This window comes from Cajanus cajan, chromosome 8 (genome assembly GCF_000230855.2).
Source record: "Cajanus cajan strain Asha chromosome 8, NIPB_CcT2T_4, whole genome shotgun sequence".
Lineage (NCBI taxonomy): Eukaryota > Viridiplantae > Streptophyta > Magnoliopsida > Fabales > Fabaceae > Cajanus > Cajanus cajan.
The window spans coordinates 53,689,727-53,697,175 of NC_138524.1; positions in this window are offsets into that span (position 1 = coordinate 53,689,727).

A 7,449-nucleotide genomic window follows, 5' to 3' on the forward strand; every position below is an offset into this window, starting at 1 on the left:
CTCTCTCATCATAACCGAGCCTGGAGAGGCTTGCCGAAATAATACTCTACAGAATAACTGAGCCTGGAGAGGCTTGCCGAAATAATACTCCCACAGAATAATTGAGCCTGGAGAGGCTTGCGGAAATAATACTCCCTCATCACACAGAATAATTGAGCCTGGAGAGGCTTGTCGAAATAATACTCCCCAAGAGACATCTCCGCTTGCACTCTTGGGCTGAACAAAAAATCAATAAAACGTACAAGAATAACCGAGCCTGGAGAGGCTTGCCGAAATAATACTCCCACAGAATAACTGAGCCTGGAGAGGCTTGCCGAAATAATACTCTCCAAAATAACTGAGCCTGGAGAGGCTCGCCGAAATAATACTCCCCAGAGATATCTCAGCTTCCACGCTCGGACTAAATTCCCTAGTGAAAGCTATCAAAACAAGATCAGCAAGATCCCCCAATGGAAGCAATGATCATCCAAACGAAATATCCGAGTCAAAGGACTCAGACTTCCTCAGTGGAAGATAGCTTTCCAACTCAAGCGAAGAGTGAAGCTAAGCCTGCAGAGGCTTTCTAAATAATACTCTGGGATACATAAGATCTTCAATCCCCATTCGCCTACTCAGAGGCATCCTTTAAAAAGAGAAAAAAATCAAAAAAATCAATAATCATTCCCCAAGCGGAATTCGGCATTCAGCCAATCATTGAACGTCAAGATGATACGCCTAACAGAAGAGGCTAATCAAAATCAACGACAAAATCCCCCAGTGGATAACAGCCTACACAGAGGCAACAAAATTGAAAAATCAAAAGAGTCACCCGAATAAGGATAACCGGGATACTCCACCAACGTCGAAAGGACGTCAGCCAATCATAAGGCATCGCTCACCTCAAAAAGAGCATCTTCGTGTCTACACCCCAAGGAAACAGAAATTCCTCAATGGGTACCAACTACGCAATGGAAAGTTGGGACACAAGAACCTATGAGTAACTGCACATCCCCTAGACGGATCCCTGCGTTATCCAGCCCTCAGTGGCACAAAAAACAAAAACAATCGTCGAAGCAGCATCGTGGACTGTGGAGACAAAATCATCGCTAGCCTAGAGAGGCAACGACTAATACTCACCCTGGAGAGGGCAAGACTCACGCTAGCCTGGAGAGGCGACGACTAATACTCACCCTGGAGAGGGCAAGACTCACGCTAGCCTGGAGAGGCGACGACTAATACTCACCCTGGAGAGGGCAAGACTCACGCTAGCCTGGAGAGGCGACGACTAATACTCACCCTGGAGAGGGCAAGACTCACGCTAGCCTGGAGAGGCGACGACTAATACTCACCCTGGAGAGGGCAAGACTCACGCTAGCCTGGAGAGGCGACGACTAATACTCACCCTGGAGAGGGCAAGACTCACGCTAGCCTGGAGAGGCGACGACTAATACTCACCCTGGAGAGGGCAAGACTCACGCTAGCCTGGAGAGGCGACGACTAATACTCAACCTGGAGAGGCTACTCAACAATTTTCCACCGGAAGACACTACAAGTCAGAAGGATGGCCTATTCCCCGGACAGTTGGGTCAACTCCTTTACTTGTCAACCGGTACACCAAAAAAACGTTTGACTAAGTAAAGGGGGGGCAGCTGTAGACCCCTAAAATTGTCCGGGTCGGAAATAAGACTCGAAGACTCTCGAAGACCGAAGGAAAGTCAGCCAGAAGGACTCCTGGAAGCCCCTAGGATGATTATCTGTAGGTTTAGAGGTCTTAGAGTAGCTTAAAATAAGGAAGTGGGAAGATTGGAGCTCAATACGGCCTCCTTGGAGTTCAGTACGGCCGTACTGCACATTTTGAACTACAATACGGCCGTACTGAAACCAATACGGCCGTATTGAAGTTTTTGAACTTCAATACGGCCGTACTGAATTCAATACGGCCGTACTGTAGTTCAAATCTTCAGTACGGGCCGTATTGATGTCAGAGGCCGTATTGCGCCTCACCCCTATAAATAAGACGTCATTTGGACGTCATTCCACACTTTTTCACACAATTTTGACTCTCTCCTTGAGTATTCTGGGGTTTTTGAGCAGTGTTCTGCCCTAGAAATCGCTCTGAGAGTCAATCCGACGAAGTTCTTGAGTCACGAGCCATTTGCTTGAGTCTCGAACTTAGTCGAAGGGAAATCTTTTGGATTTCCATAGTCAAAAATTATTTTTTAGGAAGGAGCGAGCGAGCTTGTAGAGGGAGGGAGCGCCAAAAAGCCTCCTAAACTTCATTGATATATAAAAAGCACGCTTCAAGAGGTTTCTTCTCTAAAAATCCCTTCTTTTACCGCTTTCTGATTGTTGCATATTTAAATTCGTCATCATGTAGATATTTAATTTATAGCCGTTTATAATAAATAGGGGTAATTTAGTAATTTTACGCTGTTATTTATGAAATAATCCGTCATAGGGAACCCGAAAGGGGCGTTGTGGGGTGCTAACACCTTCCCCGCACGTAACCGACTCCCTTACCCAACTCTGGTTGTAATGGCCAAGGTTGATTTGCGAAAATCAATTGCCTTATCCCTTTTTCCAATGTTTTGAGTAAAACATTGGTGGCGACTCCAAGAACCCTACTTTGCGAAAACCACTAATCCATGGAGGGTCCCGCTTGGGATTAACATGGATTGGTGAATCATTTAATAAAATTGTTAGTTCGATGAGGTCTCAGTTTGAGAATAAATCGTTCTAACAATCCACCACTTTTCAAAACTTTAAAAAGAGTCCGACCATCGTCGCGAATGCCAAGGTCCGTTTCGGCGGGTGGCGACAATAACAACTCTTCCATTTTTTTTCTTATTTTCTTTTTTGTTGTATCTTATTTCCTTTAGCAAAAGAATTATAGTGTGTACAAAGATTACTCCAACCTATAAAAGAAGTATCTCAAATATCATATTTAAGCAAAGTAAAAGATGAATCATGAAACAATCATTCCAAATAACACACCTTAGTGCCACATTACAATGAATTAATACACAACCATATGTGAGGAGTGGTAGGAGAAATGACGGAAACATACTTCCCAAGGATTCCTTAGAAAGAGAAAAGACTAAGAAAGGTGAAGGATGATAAAGTTGGTTTGAAAAAATGTAGGGAACTTACCCTTATTTTATAGGGTACCCTACCTTTAGAGGCTTATCCTACCTTAAAGGACTCCTATTGTTGTTATTTCTTACTTGTAATTTATTTTTGTAGTGATTGTATTAGGATATGTTTAACCTTGATTTTGGGTCAAGTAGTGTAGGTAATTTTGTCTTGTATTACTTGAGAGTGTAATTAGTAGATAAGGAAGGTGTAACTAGCAAAATCTTGTTATACTTATTTGGGCTTGGATGCCCCAAATCTTTTTTATGGCCCATAAGTTTGGATGTTCACTTACTCATGCAAGGAAGGAATTGTTGCGTGTACTAGTTAAGAATGACTTTTCCTGAGATTTTGCATGTTTTGAGGGATTTGTTCTTTCTTTCACATAAAACATGTCTTCGTTATTTTTTGAAGTATGAGTACTAAAGAAACTTTTTATTTCTTTCAATTATTAAAGAATATCATAGACAAATGTGATTTGGTGATCAAATATCATAAATGATATATAGTATGCATTTGTCTTAAAAACGAAATAGAGACCACACATCATCATTATCAATCATCTTTGTTGATTCATCTTATAGTATGATCTGAAAAACATCTAAGTTTATTATCACTAAAACTTATATCTTGAGAGGTTTAAGATCGTCTTTTAATCTAACACTGACTTTCATATTATTGAAAGTGTAACGACCCGCCATGGTCTCTACACTTAGTGGAATCGCACTACTGCTAGTAAACTAAGAGAAATATTAAGTTGGATAACTCATACATACATGTACAAAATAAAATAAATTATCTAAATTTTTTGGTTATAAAATAAAACTCCATATATGTACAGTCATCCCAAAAATAATATTCCCTAGTGCCGGTCAAGCACAGACAAAACCATTACCCAAAATGGTAACTCCAACACGAGGATCAAAACTCCCCGTCTCGCAGCGAACACCTCAACTCCAAGCTAAACCTGACCTGCTCCCATACCAAGTATGATCATCGCAGTTCCACCACATGGAAATAGAAGGGTAAGCTAGAATTCACAAATCAATCATACAAGTATAGAACTATAATCTATACTACACAATCATCCAACCATAAATCATATTCATAGAGTTTCACCATACACTCTATCCAATACTACTCATGCATAACATACAATGCACCGATCATGAAGTCAAACACCACACTTCATCATATTAATAATCATGCAATAAATGCATCTCATGACAGATATCAATGCATATCAATCATCTAATGCGTCGTCACGCATACACCTAGGAGATCTCCACAACAATAGAGTTGTATAAGTGACATTCCATCCTACCGAAACCACCCCAACCGTTTTCACGCCCAATGCGCCCGCTCGGTCACAGCTAAACAGGATATATAATCCTCACTCGGGTTTACTCGGATGATGTCACTTACACAATTGGAAGTCCAGATCCACCGTCAGGTATAGCACAGCTGGGTACGGGCTTACCACGACCTTGGCATGCATTAACCAAGTCAATTGTGGAGTTCGCCCACCGACTATCCGCAAGGATCCACGCACCTTCCCGAGTATTTGGTTAAGGGAATAACCCTCGACCTCATACCCCGCTCCAACACTAGCTAAGGACTTAGAGGAGACTCACCCAACCCAGTGGCCTATCTGAGCACCACTCTCCCAAATCCAGTGGCCTCCCAGAGCACCACTCTCATATATCAGTGGCCTATCCAAGCACCACTCTTAAGAGACTCTATGTGAGCTCTTCCAGTTCGAAAATATTTTTCCTCTCCTCAAGTCCTAGGCTAGACTCATGCCATAAGGCATCACATGCAATCATGCATCATACATCATATATGGTCTGCCCACCATCATGATCAACAGTCATACACATGTCATAAGACATCACATGCAATAATGCATCATACATCATACATGGTCTACCCACCATTATGATCAACAGTCATACACATGTCATAAGACATCACATGTAATAATGCATCATACATCATACATGGTCTACCCACCAATATGATCAATAAGCATACTCATATTCGAACATTCATACGTATCATCACAAAGCATACATATGAATCACACCGCACCATACATCATACATCACACATATATGATCTAACATTTCAACTTTAAACATGCATAAGCAACAATTTAAAATAATTATTTATAAACATATTTATGCTCGGCGTAGCCTGAGCTCGCCCAGCCTAATCCCAACCTGAGAGTCCTAAAACTCATCCATGCCCAGCGCGTTCAACTCACGCTCGGTGTCCTTGAAACAGAGACTTTTAAGAGTATCCACGCCTGACGCAACCAAATCACGTCTGGCCCAACATCCAACCCGAGAGCCCTAAGCTCTTCCATGCCTAGCGCACTCAACCTGCGCCTAGCCTAATCCCAGTCAGAGAGTTCAGAAACTCTCATCCAAACCAACAAACCCAGCCACATGCAAACACAAAACACAATACATAGGCTCCATACGACTCAAAATAAACTCAAATCTCACATGCATCCAACCTATGCATCAAAATCATCAAAATCCTCCTTTTTCTCAAAACCCCAAAAGATGAGATTTTCTTCAATCCATCTATGGATTCTCAACATTCATGCACCTATTGAGTTTCTAAGCTCACATGCAACCTACACAACAAACATTCTAGCTTCCCTTACCTGAAAGTTGGCTCAGAATAGCCAACAACTGTGACGAATTAGAATCCCCTTCCAAAGCTCAACCCGGAACTTCAATCCTTCCAAAACAAGCTTTCTAATCTGAATTTCAAGAAAAGACAGAAGGAGTTATTGATCTAGAGGAGAAAAGGAGTTAAACAGAGAAATTTGGGAGAGAAAGGAGCTCACTGACCCAGAGACCTCTCTAAAACTTCTCTCTAGAACTTCTAATTCTCCTCACGGCCCCCTCACCCCTATTTATAGGCAATCCGGAGTGGCCAGAACGGCCTATACCGATACCAGAACGGCCCGTTCTGAACTCCCAGATCACGCACAAAATCCACGCCCAGAACGGCCCGTTCTGAAATTAGAACGGCCCGTTCCGGGACTCATCCGGAACGGCCCGTTCTCCCTCTGGAACGGCCCGTTCTCCTTCCCAGAACTGCCCGTTCTCAACTACAATATGTAGTTCAATTCAGTAGTTTGGAACGGCCAGTTCCAGTTTGGGAACGGCCCGTTCCAGTTTGGGAACAGCCCGTTCCAGTTTGGGAACGGCCCGTTCTGGGCTACTGAATCAGCCTTTTTTTTTTTTAACAATGTTACAATACTCCCCAACAAATAGGAATTTTCGTCCCCGAAAATAGGCTTACCTGAAAAGAGGAATGGATACTGTTCCTTGAACTGACTCTCTTCTTCCCAGGTAACCTCACCAGTAGCTGCATCCCAAACAATCCTCACCAAGCTGATGGACTTGCCACGAAACTTCTTCAACTTGTGATCAACCACAGCTACCAATCTCTTCTCATATGTCAAGTTCTGTCTAACTTGCACCTCATCCATCTCTACTACTTGACTCGGGTCTCTGGTGTAGTTCCTCAACTGTGAAACGTGAAACACATGCTCTCCCTCTTCAAATTCTAGAGGTCTCCTCCTCCTATCAGCATAGGACTTTAATCAACTCTAGGTAGCCCTCAACCTTTCCTGAATCTATCTTGCAATCTTAATAGTCTGAAGAACTAACTCTGGACCAACCACTACTGACTCACCCTCCTGATACCAACATAATGGAGTCCTACACCTCCTACCATACAAAGCCTTAAAAGGTGACATGCCAATAATCAAGTGATAACTATTATTATAAATAAACTTTACCAATGGTAACACCTCTCCCCAGCTACCCAGATGATCCAACACACAAGCTCTCAAGAGATCCTCCATTGACTGAATTGTCCTCTCCGACTGACCATCTGTCTGTGGATGATAAATAGAGCTCAACCTCAACCTTGTCCCCAAAGCCTGATGCAGAGTCTGCCAACCTGGAAGTAAACCTTGGATCTCTGTCAGAGATAATACTGGAAGGCACTCCATGCCACCGTACTCTCTCTGATATACAACTGTGCAAGCCTCTCCAAGGACCACCTCTTGATAGGAAGAAAGTGCGCACACTTTGTCAACCTATCAACAATCACTCAGATAGAGTCACTGTTCTTAGCTGTCTTAGGCAACCCAACCACAAAGTCCTTAGTGACACTATCACACTTCCACTCGAGAATCTCCATCAGCACTAAGCTCAAAATCAATTGTCCTCTCAGTACCAAGCAAATCCCAAAATTCTCAACAACTCTAGATCCTGTAATTGCTTAGTTCCCACCTGTCTCAAGAACTCA